This window comes from Artibeus jamaicensis, unplaced genomic scaffold (genome assembly GCF_021234435.1).
Source record: "Artibeus jamaicensis isolate MK-2021 breed Jamaican fruit bat unplaced genomic scaffold, CSHL_Jam_final scaffold_847, whole genome shotgun sequence".
NCBI lineage: Eukaryota > Metazoa > Chordata > Mammalia > Chiroptera > Phyllostomidae > Artibeus > Artibeus jamaicensis.
The window spans coordinates 3,174,782-3,194,141 of record NW_026522057.1 but is presented as its reverse complement, the minus strand read 5'-3'; positions in this window follow the sequence as shown (position 1 = coordinate 3,194,141).

Below are 19,360 nucleotides of genomic sequence, written 5' to 3'. Positions count from 1 at the left end.
CAATGCAGGGCGATAGCTGTGGCTACAATTGTTCCCAGGGCTCCACAGAAGCCCAGAGGAAGGCCTGAACTTGGCCTATACTGGACATTTGGGCCCAGAAGTTAATAAAACCTAGTCCTTCCAGGAACCCAGGAGAAAAGAAACTTCCCTCTGAACAAGGTGTTGGTGAACACAGGTGGGAATGGCTAACTCTTTGTAAGAGAGAAGACTGGGACAATGATTACCTTTGGTCTTGAGAATGAATGGGCCTTACTAGGTAAAGAAGAGGACGGGAAGGCTTAGCATTTTAGGGAACAGGGAAAAGTTTGATGTAGTGGAGGGTGTCCTGTGAGCAGCAAATGGAGCTGCCAAGGTAGATGGAGGCCAGATGGTGAAGGGTGTTGGATTTCAGGATAAAAAATGTGGACAATAATGTAAAGCAGGGGGATGCTGCAATCACATCACCCTTTAGGGAGAACACCCAAGTCCATGTGGAGGGTGAACGTAAGGGGGCCAAGTCAGCAGGTGCCAGCTGGGGCTCTCCTAACCCAAGAGGGCTCTGTGTTGCCTCAGAGCCAGTTCCACAGAAGGGGGAGATTCCAACCCTCCACGCAATTTCTCCGGATTCCTGGGATATACGCGTTCATGGTCTCCTCTTGCCAAAGGTTCTGGTGGTCTGCAAAGCCTTCTCCGTTTTGTCCCCCTCAGCCCTACCACAGAATTAAGAACCCTCATCAACTTCCCTGAGAAATCGTCATACCGGGCATTCTGTAAATTTAGAATCCCTTTGAGAGATTGGAGATCACGGGGAGGGGTTTACGTCATGACGTCATGGCGTGTCACTAGCTTTCTGTGCTCTTTCCTCCGCCCCCCCCCTCCCCCCGGGTCTCCCAGACGGCCCTGGAAAGTCCAGGTTGCTTTACTCCATTGCAAAAAGCTCTTCAGCTTTTCTGAGCCCTGATGCCCGTTTGCATAAACAAACACATCAAAGAGCTCAGCACAACCAAGTCCTCACTATTTAACAGTGTGTTAAATAGAGCAGTTGCAAAATAAACAAATATTCTTGGAGATCCGCAAAGCATGTAATGTTGAAGGTTTAAGGCAGTAGTTTGAGCACAAGTGATTGTCTCCCCTTCCTTCTGAGACCCCTCCCCCAAACAACAGAAAAGGATGGAAACACGCAACAGCCAAGAGAATGGCAGGGAAGAGGGGTGTCGGGTGCAAAGACAAGTTTCAAGCAGTAGGTGATGCGCAGTGATGGCTTAACCCAGGGAAGGAAGCCATAGCCCAGACATAGGCAAAGGAGTGAGAGCCAGTCTCCCCGGCAAAATCCCAGAGAGGCTCCGAGTTTGTAATTAGCAAGTACTGAGGAGGACGGATAAAAGCGGACCTAAAAGCCAGGGGGGTTGTAGGTCTGTCCCTGCAGAAGCTTGCACCAGTCATCACTCCCCTCTTATCTCCAGAACGGAGTGTGACGGGCCCTTCCCTTCGGACGAGCAGCACACACATGTGCACGTGTGTGCATGTGCACATGCAGCAAAACCCCAGAAGGTTCACTCTCCGGAAACCCAGTGCATGTCTAGGAGAAATCAGTGTGTTTAGTGCGGTGTTGGCATCCCAGAGTAAAGCTTTTGTCACTCTGACATTTATCAACCCTCCGCCATCTCTCCAACAACCACCCGCCCACTGACCCTACAGTCAAGCCTGACAGAAAACCCCACCCACCCTCCTGTTCAGGAGGGTGACTGCATCAGGGACCAGATAAGCAACAGAGAAGGCCAACTCAGTCACTGGAATTAATAAACTTGGTCTGTCATTTTTTGAATCCTCACCCAAATATATGTTTATTGATTTGAGAGAGAGAGAGAGAGAAACCTCCTCCCATATGTACACCCTGACCAGGGATTGAACCCACAGCCTAGGGATGTGCTTTGACTGGGGATCAAACTCACAACCTTTTGATTTATGGAATGACACCCCAACCAACATAACCACCTGACCAGGGCTGGTCTATTATTTTATAACAGGCAACCAGGAGCACCAAAATTATGAAGACAGCTAGAAGCATGAGAGAGAGAGAGAGAAGGAGGGAGGGAGAGAGAGAAAATAATAAGTGATTCTAGAAAATGGAAAATTATAATGGTGCAGCAAAATCTTTAAAAATTCTAATTATATCCTTAGAAAGATCTGAGAAGATACTACCTCTGTAAAACATGAAAGTTGCTAGTGGAAAGGAATAATTACAAAATAAGAAACAGATTTTGGAGATTAAACATAATGATAGCTAAAATAAGATATTCAAGAGATCACTGGGAAGGTAAAATCAAGAAAATTTCCTAAAACGTAGAGCAAAAACACAAAGATGTGAAAAGAAGAAATAAGTGACATAGAAGATCAATCCAGGAGGTTCATATGATAAAGACTGCTGCTTGTCCCCTAAAATCTGTTCACCCAGGTTTTGAGGGGGCACTTAACTAACCAATATTTCCCAGTCTCCTTTGCAGTTAGGGCTAATCATGTGATTTAAGTTCTTGCCAGTGGAAAAAGAGCAGAAATGGTACGTGACATTGCTGGACCTCGACCTCAGGAAAGCAGGTGTGCCCTCACCCCATTTCCTTTCCCCTGTCCCCTGCTGTGATCTGTCAGAACCCAGCTTTCACGGTTGCAGACTCTACAATATCCTACTGGAGACCTGCCAGATAAAACACAAAACACCCAGTCACATTTGAATTTCAGGTGAACAAGTCACCATTTTTACCGTAAGTGTGGCACAGATATTGTACCCCAGTGAAGGCAGAGCAGCAGGGTAAAAGGAACTGGGTTCTTGAACTTGGCACGTAACAACCCTACCCCACTCACTTGGGTGCTCACCTCACAACTGTTAGTGAGAGAGAAATACTCTTCTTTTTGTACGCAAGCCACTGATTGGTTGGGTCTCTCTTTACAGCACCCTAACCTTTTGCCCTAATATGTAGAAGTGAGTTTCTGTCATAATAAGACTGTGGCACATCTTATTACTGTCATCGGTCATTTTCCCCACAATTTAACATACCCCAAACTGGGGTGTGTTCAAGAATTGATGCTGTTTTATTTTTAAGATTTTATTTATTTATTTATGAATGACAGGGAGAGAAACATCAATATGAGCAAGAAATATTGATTGGCTGCTCCTCATAGGCACCGCTACTGGGGACAGAACCTCAACCCAGGCATGTGCCCCGACTGGGAATTGAACCAGCAACCCTTTGCTTCCTGGAACTATCTATGCCCAACCAACTGAGCCATACTGGGCAGGGCAATTGATACTGTTTTAGATATAGTGCAACATTATGTTAGAAGATGAGGCAGAATAGGAAATCTCAGCCTTCACTGTCCAAGAGAAACACCAACTTAACAACAATATATGGACCAAAATACCTTTAAGAGAATTCCACAAATCTGCAAGCCAGCACAGCTCAGCTCAGGTTGTTCTTGGGCTGGCGGCAGGGGTGTGGGTGGGGTTGGGGGTGGAGAAGAGTGGAACATGTGTCCAGAGTTCTGGCTCTTCAGAAGGCTGCTTGAGAGCTTGGTTTCTGTCTCACTTGATTTGGGGTACTAATGGGGAGCCAAAACACCCTGGAAGCCAGTGACTGAGCACTACGTACTGGTACTTTTAGATGCTGTTGAGTGGGATTGCTCGGGGCTGTAACGCCAACAAATCTGAAGTACCACAAATAGACACCAGAGGGAGCAAGAGACCAGGAAAAGAAAGCAGAAACCTCTATTAGGGAGAGTAGCCTCACAGGCTGGGAGAAGTCACCAGCAGCAAAAACGTGTTGTGAGGTCTCCACAATCTCTAGCCAGGCTGATTATTAAAGGTCTTCCCCTGCCTGAGGCCAGTACATCACAATGCTATGGGACCACCATGGTGCATGTGGTCATTGTTGACCAAAGCACTGTGATGTGGTGTGTGACTGTGCTGTGACACTGTGATGGTGTTGCAAAAATCGCTTTAATTTCAGTGTAGAATTTCAAAGACAAAACCATAATAATAAATATAGCCATAAAACTATTTTAATGGATACAATTTATATAAAGATGTAATTCGTGACATCAATTACATCAAGTGGGGTGGGGAGATGCAAACCAGGAGGGTTTTTGTATACAATTGAAGTTAAATTGTTATTGGCCTAAGGCAGATGATTATAAGGTGTTTTGCGTAAGCCCTATGGTAACCACGGGGGGGGGATACCTATAGAAGATACACAATAGAAAACGAGAAAGGAATCAAAGTGTGTCAATATGAATAAATCAACAATGTGCAAAAAAAAGTAGAAGGAGAGGAAAAGAGGACAAAGTAGCAATAAGACAGAAAACAATGAGCAAAGTGGCAGCAGGAAGTCCTTCCCTTTTAATAATTGCTACAGATGTAAATGGATAAGCTCCTCAATCAAAAGATGCAGAGTGACTGAAATGGATTTAAAAACATGCTATACCCAAGTATGTGCTGTCTACAGGAGATTCATCTGTTATGTAAAGACGTGCATGGGCTGAAAGTAAAAAGAAGGGAAAAGATTCCAGGCAAATAGTAACAGAAAGACAGTAGAAATCGCCATATTTTATCAGACAAAATAGACTTTAAGGCAAAAATTTGCATAAGAGACAAAGAAGCACATTAAATAATGATAAAAGGGTCAATTCACCAGTTTAATATAACAATTGTAAAAATATGAGGTCTGTTTGGAAAAAGCCCAGCCATTGTTAATATAACAAGAACATTTTGCTCAATATCATTGTAACCTGGCAGCCGAGGAGAGTGGATTGTAATGTGCTTGCATGAACAATGACGACTTCACTGTACTGGTCGGTGGGGGTGGTAGACAACATTGAGTGAGCATGTGTGCCGTGTGGCTGTTGCATTCAAAATGACTGAGTGAGTAGAGCAATAAATCTGCATCAGATTTTGCATTAAGCTTGAACATTCCCCTGCAGAAACTATTTGGATGATTCAGAAGATTTTGGGGGACAATGAAATGAGTGCAGCACAAATAAAAGTGTGTTGCAGACATTTCAAAGATGGTTGAGAATCTCTTGAAAGTGACCCACGTTCTGAAAGGCCTGCAATGAGCAGAACACCTGAGAGTGTTGAACTTGTATGGGCTGCAATCAACAAAGATCACTGACTGACAGTTCGAGAACTAGGAGCTGATCTGGGGATTCCAAAAACCACTGTGTCTGAGATTTTTGACGCAGGATCTTGGCATGAAATGTGTTGTGGCAAAATTCATTCCATGGCTTCTGCTACCAGAGCAGAAGGAACATCGTGCTGCAGTTGCTAACGACTTGATTTAAACCACTACCAATGAACCAGATTTCCTCCAGAAGGTCATAATGGGAGATGAATGGTGGGTCCACAGCTGTGATCTGGAAACCAAAGCCCAGTCGTCCCAGTGGAAGTCGCCTGATTCTCCACAACCGCAGAAGGTGTGGCAAAGTCTCAGCAAGATCAAGACCACGTGAACTGTGTTTTTCGACTGGGGAAGCTTTTGTCCATCACGAGTATGCCCCTCCAAGCCAAACAATTAGTAAGCAGTATTAACTCAATGTTCTTCATTAGTAGATGCAACACAGCTAAAAAGGGCCGCAGCTGTTGGCAACTGGCAACCGGCAGCTTCATCGCCACAACAGGCCCGCTCGTGCGTCACATCTCGTGCAGAGTTTTATTGTGAAACATCAGATCACCCAGGTGACTCAGCTCCCTACAGCCCAGATTCGGGGCCCTGTAAGTTCTGGCTTTTCCCAAAACTAAAATCACTTTGAAAGGGAAGAGATTTCAGAATATGACGGGGCGGTTGATGGCAATTCCAACAAAGGATTTTGCAGAGTGTTTTGAAGAGTGGAAGAGACACTGGGAGAACTGTGTGAGGCCCCAAAGTGCCTACTTTGCACAGTGTTTCCTATGTCTACTATCTTCTTCAATACATGTCTCTGTTTTTCATAGCATGGGGCTGGATACTTTCCGGACAGACCTCATATCTGCACTTAACACCACAGCACTGAAATATATGAACCAAATATTGTCATACCTGAAGGAAAAAATAGACAGTAATGCAAAATAATAGGATATTTCAGTATCCCACGTTCAACGATGAATAGAGCAACCAGACAGAAGATCAGTAAGTAAACAGGGGACCTGAACAACACGGTAAACAAATAGATTCTCAAATATATAGAGAGAACACTCCCCAAACAGCAGCAGAATACATATCCTCTTTTAACTTTATTGGGGTGACATTGGTTAATAAAATCACACAGGTTTCAAGTGCACAGTTTTATGACACGTCATCTGTATATGGCTTTGTGTGTTCACCCCTGACAGTCAGGTCCCCTTCTGTCATCAGGTGCTTGAAGAATACACATTCTCAAGCACAGACCATCTGCCAGAATAGAGCACATGTTCGTCCCCAAACAAGTCCTAATGAAAATTAAAGAAAACTAAAATTGTACCAAGTTTCTTTTCTGACTACAGTGGAATGAAATTAGAAATTAGAAATTAGAAAATGGGGAAATTTACAAATATATGGAAATTCAATAAAACACTCTTAACAACCGATGGACCAAGGAAGAAATCACAAGGAAAATCAGAAAATGTTTTGAAACGATGAAAATGAAAATACAACATACCAAAATGTATGGGATGCTGACAAGCAGAACTAAGAGGAAACTGTATAGCTACATTTTAATAACAAATAGCCCCGGCCGGTGTGGCTCAGTGGACTGAGCACAGGCTGTGAACCAGTGGTGTTGCCAGTTTGATTCCCATAGGGGCACATGCCTGGTTTGCAGGCCAGGTCCCCAGTGGGGGGCGCTCAAGAGGCAACCAGACATTGATGTTTCTCTCCCTCTCTGTCTCCCTCCCTTCCCCTCTCTCTAAAAATAAATAAATAAAATCTTTTTAAAAAAGAAATAAATCTTTAATGGGTTGTTTTTGACAGTTTCATTGAGATAGAATTGGCATACAATAAACTACCCATATTTAAAGCGTACAGCTTGCTAAGTTTTGACACATGCACGCACCTATAAAGCCATCACCACAATCAACATAATGAACACATCCATCAGCTCCCAAATTTCTTCATGTCCTTCGTAATCCCTCCCTCTCTCACTCTCCCCTTGGTTCCAGGTGACCACTGAATCTACTTCGGTAATTGTAAATTTGCTTGCATTTTCTGGAGTTTCATATGGATGGTATCATACAGTATGTGCTCTTACTTGTTTTTTCACTCAGTATGATCATTGTTTTGAGATTCACGCATGCTGTGATATTCATAAACGTTTTCGCCCATTTTATTGTTGAGTTGTACTCTGTTGTGTGGCCATACATTTATATGTTTATCCATTCATCTACTGCTGAACAATTTCATTGGTCCCGGTTGTGACCATTGCAAATAAAGCTGCTATGAATATTCCTGTCTTTGTGTGGATACACGCTTTTATTTCCCCTGGGTAAGCGCTTAAGAATGTCTGGATCACAGGGTAGGTTTATGTTTACATTTTAAAGAAACTGCTGATCTATTTTACAAAAGAGTATCATTGTAGTTTTAATTTTTATTTTCATGATGACTAATAATGTTGAAAATCTTTATATGAGCTTATTTGTCATCCATATATCATCTTTGGTGAAGTGTCTGTTCAAATATTTGTCCATTTTTAAAAAGATCTTATTTATCTTTAGAGGGGTAGGGAAGGAGAGGGGGAGAGAAACATCAGTGTGTGGTTGCCTCTCATGCGTCCCCTGCTGGGAACTGGCCTGCAACCCAGGTCTGTGCCCTGACTGGGAATCGAACCACGGTTGTTTGGTTCGCAGGCCCACGCTCAATCCACTGAGCCACACCAGCCAGGGCAATATTTGTCCATTTTTTAATGGGCTGTTTGTTTTCTTTTTCAACTTAAAACCTCTGATCTTTGAATGACACTGTTAAGAGAATGAGGAGATGAGTGGGTTGGGTGTTATCATAAATAGTAGCAGAGGGTCCTGGCTTCTGTGGCTCAGTGGGTAGAGTGCTGGTGAACCTAAAGATTGCTGGTTCGATTCCCTGTCAGCGCACATGCCTGGTTGCAGGACAGGTCCTCCAATTGATGTTTCTCTTGCACATTGATGTTTCTCTCCCTCTCTTCCTCTCTCCCTTCTCCTGTCCCGCAAATAAATAAATAATTTTTTGAAAAGTAGTGACAGAACAGTTCTGTGTCCTGATTGTGGTGATGATGGTTACACCGATGTGCACATGTGATAAAATCACACAGAACTATTCACATACATTGTACCCATGTCATAGTCCTGGTTTTGGTAGTGTGCCATGATTGTGTAAGACATAACTGTGAGGTAATAGAAAAACAAATATTAGTCTCTGCCCCTGGTTTATGACTCAGAGCTCCTAAACCCTTATAATTTCCTAAATGATAAGAGCACTAAGGGTGTCTTTTGTTCAAATATTTGTCCTTGACTCTGGTTCCTGACATAGTGTACTAAGTCCCTTGGAGTGTCCTGGGTGAGAGGAGTGTCTTTTGTTCTAATGAAGCGACTTCGGGTGGGCTCCCAGATGAGTCCTGGGTGGGGACTGGTCACCAGAAAGACCAAGTCATGATTAGAAGTTTGGAATTCAGTAGCCTCTTCACTTTCTAGAGAGGAGAGAGGGATTGGAAATGGAGTTAATAATGAATTGTGCCTGCATAAGGAAGCCTGAGTCAAGTCCCAATAGCCTGGGGCTCAGGGAGCTTCCAGGTGGGTGAACACGTCATGTACCAGGAGGGGGACACACCCCGACTCCCCAGGACAGAAGCTCCTGTGCTCAGGACCCTCCCAGACCTGGCCCTGTGCATCTCTCCCCCTGGTGGTTCAGCTGTGTCCTTGATCATATTCTTTCATGAACCGGTAACATAAGTACGTGTTTCCCTGAGTTCTGTGAGTTCTGTGAGCCACTGTAGCAAATGATCGAGTGCAAGGGCAAGGAGGTCATGGGAACAGCTGATCTGCAGCCAAGTCAAACAGCAGTTACAGCGAGCTTGGGGACCTACCACTGGTGATTGGCATCTGAAGGGACAGTGGGGCATGGTCTTGTGGGGCTGAGCCCTTCACCTGAGGGATTGGGTGCTGTCTCCAGGTCGATTATGTCAGAACGGAGTGAAATTGTAGAACACCCAGCTGGTGTTGCAGTGCGTTGCTTGTCGCGGGGGGGAAGCCGCATGCGTCTGGTATCAGAAGTGTCGCGTGTGGCAGTGGTGTGAGGGCGAGGAAGAAGCACGGGGAAGACAAATTTTCTAGCTCAGTAACCACTGGGGGGAAGCGGGGGAAGGGTAAGAGGGCCTGTGTACCATCCTGGAAACTGCCCGTGAATCTACAGTTATTTCAAAAAAAATTAAGGAAAAGCACAGAGTTCCTAAAATAAATGGTATTTGGTTGATTGGTTATCTACTAGGGAGAAAACAAAATTGGATCTTTATCTTACAATACAACAGTCCATTGCTGAGTATTAAGGACCTTAATATGAATAGAAAGTTATTAGAAAAGACAATATAATAGATTACCTTTATGACTGCAAGATAGGAAGATGTTTCTTAATTTGGTCAAAAAAGAACTAAAAGGAAGACAGTTAATATGTCTCTAGAACTAGAGAAGAAGGCATCGCTGTGGTTCTGAGTCTCGGCTACACAGTAGAATCGCATGAGCAGCTTCGGAAAATCCTGATGCTCAGGTTGCAACCTCACCAATTACATCAGACTCTTGGGAGAAGGCTGAAAAGCTCTCTAGTTTTGAAAGAACAATCGTATTGAAATATCTTAAGAGAGCTTAAGAATCCACTCAAATTGTGTGATAGAAATTTCCTTCCTTGCACCCCGGGTGAGCTTGCAAACTTTGATCAGATGAGTTGCAGAAAGGTGTCATCTGAACCCAGGAGAAGGATGCTGACTAGCTGACCGGCGGTCTCCTGTTGCCATGGTGACTGTAACACGGACTCAGTCTCCACATGTGGCTCAGGTGGAGTCCTGGAAGCCGGCCGTGTTCCGGTCCTGCTGTCCAGTGTCAAATCCCAGACTGATAATGACCTTATTGGTTAATAAACTGTCACCCCAGTAGCCTCCACTTTTTCAAAATGTCCACCTCAGGCTTCCTAAGCAGGTAACTATATAGCACAGCTATGAATTGTTAAGCCGGTCACCTCCACGCGGCCACCCTGGATGGTAACTCCATCGCGGTTGTGAAGTGCTGATCCAGTAACCTGAACTCACTGGAGCTGCTAGAACTTCTCTCTCAGGGAGTAAGTGGCTTTTCAAATCTGAAAAGGCTTAGAATTAAGTATAGAGATGATAAAGAAAACCTATCATAGTAATACTTCTGGGTTTAAAGTAAGTGTGTGTACTGCACTTACAGTGTCATTTTGCAATAACGTGATTATTGAAGAATTTGGTAGATTAGCCCGATTTGATAAGTTAGACAAGTGAGGTATAAGGAAATTTAAGTCTGTAAGTCTAATTCGACAACCAGATCTGCTAGATTTATATGCTTTACATGTCTGGCAAATTTTTGTTAAGTACCTGGAAAGTATGTTTTCATTTGGGATGAGAATTTACTGATCAGGCATATGAAGGATGTAAAAGAAAAAGAAACTATATGAAATTTACAAATTCAGTTTAAAATACTAAATACAATTACATTTTATAAGTTTAAAAATGGGATTGTTCAACAGAGTTTAGTTTGTCCTACCTGCATTGCTACCTGAATAATAATAAAAGATCCTCTTATACCTAATTATTATTTTCATGTAAATGTAAGCAATTCAGAAATAGAAGAGTATACTGGAAATTGAACTTCTAAGTCTTGAATAAAACCAAGGTTTTGAGTGTGTAGACAAAAGATTTAATATTAATTTAAAACCCAAGATGCTGTAAATAAGTCTTTTATGCTCACAAAATCTGCTGCCAGGTAAGAAAAAAATCACAGGAACACTATTAATGTTTGCATTTAAGGGATAAATAAGCCGAAGCTCAGAAAGGTGAAGAAACCAGCAGTCAGCTCCAAAAGTTCGGCCTGCGCGCTTCTTAGCCAGAGAGTGCGTGGCTTCCCCACTGGACCAGCCCCACGAAAAGTCAAGTGACTTCAGAACAGTCGCATACAATGCTCTGGAGTGACCTACTCCCTGGAAGCCAGTATGGGTTCTAAGTTGATTTTATAGCTAGGCAGTCCGTTTCAGCTTGAGGAAAGAGACTTCAGCAACTCAAGTAATGAACAAGCCTGGCTGCGGGCAAGATCGCTGGACTTCAGCCCTGCTTCTCTCTGTCCCCTGTCCACGATGGCTCCACTCACACAGGCTGTCTTTTCCCTTGTGGTACAAGATGACTGCAGCTCCCTCGCTGGGCTCAAGTGCAGCTAAAATGTGTGGCTGACTCTCTCTCAACTGTCCCCATAAAAATCATTGCGTCTCATTGATCTAATGAACTCATGGGTCTATTCCCCTGAGTTCCACAGGGAACTGACCCCTGTGATGTTTTATCTGGCCATGCCTAGGGCCACAGGCTGACCCCTAGAGTTCAAGGTGAAATCAACTCCACCACAAATATGGGCTGACAGTAAGGAAGAAGCAGTCCTCCTCGAGAAGATTGGATGGCAGGCTGTAAAAACAGAGTCTACTACAGTGAGCAAACTTACCTCTCCTAGTTGAAGCTCACTGGAGACCTGGCCCACAACCTGGGCATGTGCCCTAGACTGGAAATTGAATCAGTGACCCTTTGGTTTGCAGGCTGGTGCTCAATCCACTGAGCCACACCAGCCAGGGCCCATTGATATTTATTATTCCTTGTACCTTTTCCTTCATTCTCCCCACTTTCCCTCCCTGCTGATAACCAACCCTCCATGTGATCTCTATTTCTGTGATTCTGTTCCTGTTCTAGTAGTTTGCTTAGTTTGTTTGTTTTTTTTTAGGTTCAGTTGTTGATAGTTTTGAGTTTATTGTTGTTTTACTGTTCATAGTTTTGATCACCTTCTTTTTCTTAGATAAGTCCCTTTAACATTCCCTATAATAAGGACTTGGTGATGATGAACTCCTTGAACTTGACCTTATCTGGGAAGCACTTTATCTGCCCTTTCATTCTAAATGATAGCTTTGCTGGATAGAGCAATCTTGGATGTAGGTCCTTGCCTTTCCTGACTTGGAATACTTCTTTCCAGTCCCTTTTTGCCTGGAAGATTTCTTTTGAGATCAGCTGACAGTCTTATGGGAACTCCTTTGTAGGTAACTGTCTCCTTTCCTCTTGCTGCTTCTAAGATTCTCTCCTTATCTCTAATCTTGGTTAACTTAACGATGATGTGCCTTGGTGTGTTCCTCTTCGGGTCCAATTTCTTTAGGACTCTCTGAGTTTCCTGGACTTCCTGGAAGTCTGTTTCCTTTGCCTGGTTGGGGAAGTTCTCCTTCATTATTTGTTGAAATAAGTTTTCAATTCCTTGCTCTTCCTCTTCTCCTTCTGGCACTCCTAGGATTTGGATGTTGGCAGTTTAAAGTTGTCCCAGAGGTTTCTAAGCTTCTCTTCAATAAAAAAAAATCTTGTTTCTTCATTCTGCTCTGGTTCAATGTTTATTTCTTCCTTCTGATCCAAATCGTTGAGTCCCTGTTTACGGTTTTTCGTTTCCATTTATTGAACACCCCCGTCAAGTTCCTGATAGCCAAGACCTGGGGTATGGGGATAGGCAGATCAGAAGGCTCCCAGAGTAGGCCCAGGTGCTGGCTCATGGTTAGGCCATACACTTCTAACAGTGTGAAGAACCTAGCCACACATAGACCCAGGATACCTACCAAACCACAGACAGGGGGCAGAGCAGGACAAAGCAGACACCATGCTGCCAGACCCCCAGTGATCCGGAGACACTCAATTGTCCCAGAGACATTGTGGCCACGGATGTGGAAGGGGTGCTGCTCAGCTCCACAGGGAAGGTGTGTGGGGAGCCTGGGCTGGAGAATCTGCGAAGTAGGATTGCTTACACTTTGCACTTGGGCAGGGCAGAGGAAGGACGTCTTTAGCAAACTGCACCCATTCTGAGAACCTGACTGCGGTCATTCAGGGGCCAAGGCTTCCTCTGGAAGTGTGGGAAAATAGGAGCAGAGCTACAGAAAGGGCCATTCAGTGGGGATGGAGGAGATGCAGTTTGGGGACATGCCACCTTGACAGCGGATCAGGGGCAGAGTCAGAAACCAAAACTTCACATCCGGAGGGATACTAATATGGACTCTCCGGAACAGTGGTCTTCATACTGGGTATGCATGCTCCTGGGGGTTCGCAGAAACTTTCCAAGGGGTATGCGAGCCTCATTAGCTTAAAGGGAATCAATGTGGAGATTCTCAGCTTCCATGTGTACTATTTACAGACATCAGGCTGCCTGAGAGGCGTGATGTCAGCAAGACAGTGCAATTGGAAGCCCTAGACTCCCTCCCCCCCAGAGACACTGACTTAACAACAATAGACAATATGAAAAGCCTTTATGAGAATTCCAGAAACTAGCTGAGAAGTCACAGCAAACAGGCAAGCTAAAAGCCCAGAACGGCTGCCCATTTGATCTCACCCACCAAAGCCCTCTCCCAAGCTGACACAGCCCAGTGCGCTCAGGAGCAGAGCAGAAGTCACGCAGCGTGTGCTCATAGACCACGTGGAACCAAACTGGAAACCCACATCACAAGGAGAGCTGGCTAATTCCCTCGCTTATGCGCATTGAAGTATTAAATGAACTTCGAGTAACACAAAACTTCTAAACAACCCATGGGTCAAAAGAAGAAATCTCAAGAGAAATTTTAAAATATTTCGAAGTAAATGAAAATGAAAACACAACTAATCAAAGTTTGCGAGATGTTTTGAGGGAAATTTGTAGCATTGAATGTGTATATTAGAAAAGAGGCAAGATCTAAAATGAATAACTCCTAGGCCACAAGTATCCATGGTACTTTATGAGAAACCTCGAGTAAAGCCTGTTGGTACAAGTGCTTTTGTAAAATAGAAAACACCAGGAGATCTTGTACCCTCTGATTAGAAAGAAAGAAGGTGGGAAAATATCCACCCACCAGTTTTTATAAAGTGTAGGTTGAATCCATACTTATTCTTTACAGTCTACTTATTTCTAGCTCAGAGAGCAATTGAACTTCTAAGAGTTCTTTACATCCAGGAAAGACAACAAAATTCCTCTAATGGTCAGAAGTTTATTTTCCTCATTTTCTTCTGTGGGTTGCTGCAACTTTACAGTTGTATTTTTATTGTAGAAAACTGTGTGTTGCAATGTGGGAACTGTGTTGGTCCCCTCAAAGTCGCAAAAGATGCCCTAGGAGGTTGAACTTGCTCACTAACCCCATGATAACTAACCTGCTGAGTATAGCTACTTAGTATACTTGTAGATAACACAAATTAAGTACCAAAACTGTGAAGTTTCTTCTTACATTAAAACAGAAAAGCCAAAATCCTCATCTCACCTTCAAAGCCCTGCAGGGTCTAGTGTCCTGCTGCTTCTCTGACCTCGTCTACCTGTCACCTGGCCCAGCTGCCCAGGCCTCCTTGCTGGTCCTTCAACACACCAAACACGGTCCCTTCTTTGTACCTTTGAACTTGTTGGTTCCCTTGGCTTTGAAACACCTTTCCCCCAGATATGTGTATGATTTGCTCTCTTGCTTCATTCAAGCCTGTGTTCAAGTATCACTTTAAATGATCTCATTGAACACTGACCCACCCACCTGCCTCTGCCCTTGCAAACCATGACCGTCCTTCAGCCCCTTTTTCCCATAACACAAATCATTGTCTGGCACTTCATTTGACATTTGTTGATTGCTTGCTGGGGTTTCTCCACCAGAGTGTGAGCTCCTGAAGGCAAATTTCTGTTGACTGCTGTATCCTCAGCAAGGAAAAGACCAGAGTTCCATGGTAGGACACAGCTTGCATAAACCTTATAAAGCACTTAGAAAATATGGCTCCAGGAGCCCTGGCCAGGTAGCTCAGTTGGTGAAAGTGTTGTCCCAATACACCAAGGTTGCAGGTTTGATCTCCGGTCAGGGCACATGCAAGAATCAACCAATGATGCACAAATAACTGGATCAGCAGATTGATGTCTCTGTCTCTGTCCCTCTCTCCCTCCCTAAAAAAAGTTTAATAAAAAATGAATAAATAAAACTGAGTAGACTAAAAAAACATATGACTCTGGGAAAGATGACAAGGTATGAGCTGAGCAATGTCAAAACCTCCCAGCCCTGGGGCCTCGGTATTAGACTTGCATCTGCCCTCCTGTAGAATTAAAGCCTTTAGATGCCTCTCTCGGAACAAGACAGCTGGTGCGTAATTTTGCAATAAATGCACAATAACTTCTATGTACTTTTATTCACATGTAGTAGAAAAAAGAGAAGACAAGATGCAATGACTCAAAGACAGGTTTGAATAGAGCCCTTTCATGGAATATGACCTGTACTTATTTTATGCAAAATATAAGTGTGTAAACAAGGAATAGCAGATATTGAGACAGCTAATAGTTATTCCATTTGTACTGTATTATTTTTCTACTAATAAACCAGTTTATTACATAAGCAGGCACAATAGATAAGATTTCCATTTTCTAGATGAGTAAGTTGGAGCTTTATACTCATTTAACCTAAACAAGTCCACCTGGAAAAATGTCAAAGATATAGTGTTGAATTAATAAACTTATTTCTTTTTGCAGAAAAATAAAAAAGAAGGAGAAGAAGAAAAGAAGAGAAAAGAAAATGAAAGAGATCTCTGGGAATCCACAGAAATCTTGGCAGTAACGACTAGACTTTCTGAAGGGGCAGGAGGGAGGATATATGGAGTTACTCCAGCTGACACATTCATTACTAATACATTATCTTATTTCATCTTAATATCACAAGTAGCAGAGCAGGAATCTGAAATCAGCTCTACCTGACTCTAGAAATCATGTTTTTCCAAGATACCATGTAGCTTAGGAGAAAGAATGTATGCTTGGTTATAACGTAACAGTTGAAGGAATTAACAAATATTTCATAGAGAACATGACAGTTAATTTGGTTCTTTTGAGAAACCAAAGGCAAGACAAAAAAAGAGCTTGAACAAAAGGTTTTAGGATCAGGTGTTTAGGAGCTGCCCAGGGAACACTGAGTACATCAGCTTGGCTGGATCTTAGGCTATTGAAGGAGTGTATTAGGAGATAAGGTCTCCAAGGATCAGAATGTGAAACATCCTATCTGCTAGATTAAAGAATTTGGGCTTCACCGTGAGGCAGTGGGGAGCATTAAGTAGTAGAATAATATGGTCATACTTTGATTTAGGATAGTCGTTCTGGGGTTCAGGGTCACCAAATGGGTTTATTGTAAAAGTCCCATTGAAGGGTTATCTCCAAAGCAATCTTCTTCTCTCCAAACCCCTGAGGGGTTGAGGTTAAACCATCCCTGACCCAAATGTTCACACAACAGCCACTAGCCGGCAGCAATGTCCGGAGAAATGGATGAGCCAGAGCTCCAACTGGCAGCTTCCCCACCCAACTCCTGGGGCTTTGAGAGGATATGGTCACCCGGTGGACAGTATGAATAGGTGGGAGGGCAATCTGTGTGGAAGGAACCCCAAAGGCCCATAAGGGAAGGGGGATGGGGAGGTTAAAGGACAGAGTGATCCATGCCTGGATGACGGGTGGGGTATGTGTGGGGAGCAGGGGTGAGGGATGAGGCTGCATCTGAGAGTTAGAAATTGATCATGAATGGCCTTGAATTTCCAGGTTAAGGAATTTGGGTATTATCCTGAGGGAACTGGATACCCAGGGAAGGTTTTAAGGAGAGAGGCATTACTACATTTGCATTTTAGAAAGAGAATCGAGATTGTAGTATGGAGAATCTCGGGAATAGACAGAAAGCAGTGAGGCGGTGCTTCGGTGATGCGGGAAGAGATGATGAGTGGTGTGCACTAGGGCCAACAATTGCAATGGATAGAAGGAGTCGGATTTGGGGGAGACTTAAGAAACAAAAAATCAGAATGAGAAAGGGGGCACTAAAAATGTTATGACAGAAAAGAATTAATATTCTTTCCTTGTTGTTAAGTACACATTCTCAATTGTTGGATTTTCTGCCTAAAACCGCACTGGAAAAAAATAACTCAGATTGTGGAACGTCACTAAATCCAAATTCTAGTTGTTCATTCAACAGTACTGACCAGAATCTGTGGTGGGAACTGGGGACAAAGGATGACTTAGCAGTTGCCTCCCCAGTCTGGTGGAAGGACAGTGAACTCCTGTACAGTGCGGAGAGCGCTTTGATGGAGGAAATACGGGGCTCCATGGGGTCTAGTGGGGAAACCCGATCCAGGTTTCCAGGGAGAGACTTTTGGGCCCAGAATATCAGAGAAAGGGTCTCACAAAACAGTTAGTGAACTTAACTAAGCACTGGAAAAGAAAGGGGCCTGCGAGCAGCTCCATAACCTATTTACTCTTTTGTCCGAAACCGTAGACGAGAGCTACTTTGCCCCGGATGCCCACGCTAAACAAGTCACCGGCGCTCGCTCTCGGAGCAAACGGGGAACTCCCACTAGAGCGACAGCAGTATCCTGGAGAAGCTCCTGGACCGCCCGGGGCAGCCAGGCTGTGATTGGCAAGTCCTGGGCTTCCGCTCTGATTGGTGGAGGCACTACATAGCCCCGCCCTTTCCGTCGCCCGGCGACGAGAGGAAGCTAAAGGTGTGGGTGTGTGGCCGCTGAGTGGGAATTGGAGCACAGCTGTGACGGTCGAGGGTGTGCTCCAAATTTACACCAGCGGTACCCTGCGATCCCCCGGGAAAGGCGTCGAGGGACCGGAAGCTGTGCCTCCCGGAGCATTGTGGGCCATGGCTGGGTGCGGGGGTTCGGGTCCCCAGCGCCTGCGCGCTCCTCACTTCTTGGGGCATGGCTGGCGTTCGGCCTATTGGTGCAAACCCGTTGCGGGAAGGAACCTGGAGTGGTTTCTTGGGCCTTTTCAGACCCGGATTTGGGGCCTAGGGCCGGGGCGAGGGTGCTGCCGGGCTCTGCCCAGCTTCTGGGGCTGGGAAGCGTGGGCGCCCAGGTGCCGCACGGGCTCTGAGCGCCATCTGTTTTGCATCCTCAAGCTCCGCCCCCTGGCGCGCCCCTCCCACTCTAGGTCAATTTTCTTTCCATCCTTTTGGTTACTGCCGCCCGAATGCCGCCGTAGGACTTTGTGACTAGGGGGCCCCTCAGTGAAGCTGACAGATAACTCCTTTCAACAGAAGCTTTTCGGGGACAGGGACAAGTGATAAGCCTTCCTCAGTCCTCCTTAATCTCTATTCTGGCTCCAGCCCTTTATCAGTTAATTGTTCTCCCTCTAGGCTCAGGCAAGGCACAGCGTTTCTCCAAACCTTTTTTTGTGAGATGTGGGTGGGTAACTCCTCAGGTTCCCTTTACCTAATAACGCACAGCACATGGGCACTTCCAATTGCTTTGTGCTGTTTTCCCTTCTTCACTCCCTCTTTATAACCCCTCTTAAGGCTAAGGAGATTTTAGTTTTGCCTGTGTGCTGTTGTGAAGGCTTCAACAGGCAGTTTCCCCCAAGATTTTGTCAGGTGAGCCTCTAGGTACAAATTCCTTGGTGCTTTATTTCATCAACTATTTCTGAGTGCTTGTTGCATGTAAACTGAACTTAGTGCTGTTGGACCCGGATGAACCACACAGACTTCTTCCCTTTAAATTGAGATCAGTGGGAAACGTTAGTATTTGTGATAAAGGTTTGAACTGGTAGGAAAGGAACAGGATGTTAAAATTCAGGGGTAGGCATGAGGAGTCTTCCTTCAGAAAAGACACATAAGCTGGAACCAGAGGGGGCATTTCCAAAGGAAACTGATGGGAGGAGGCAGCTTGACAGCTCGTGGGCCCACGCAGTGAACATGATTCATTCAGTTGGTGTGTGTGAGGGGAGGGGAGGGGGTGGGGCGGGGGATAGGTAGCAGGTAGGGGCTGTGCGGTATAATTGCTAAAAGGGTTTCGGCATATTCACCCTGAGATTCAAGCATATAACCTCTTTGAGCCTGTCAAATGCAGATATAATTAATATCTATGTCATATTTAAGATAATGCTTATCAAGGCCCAAATACCAACATTCTCACATTGCTGTCAAGTTTTTGAATACCGGCCATCATAGGTCAAGGAAAATGGGAATGCCGTGAATGCCCAGATGTTTAAATTTTCTCTGGGTGACAGGGGATCATACAGATTCTAGAACATAGTGGGTGCTGATCATAGGAGGTGCTTGGAAGGGCCTTGACAGAGTCAGAAAATCTAAAGAAGCTGGCAGTTGTGACTGCGCCTTGCCCACTCCCACCCAAATCTCTCGGCCATTAATCCACAAGTATTCAAAAC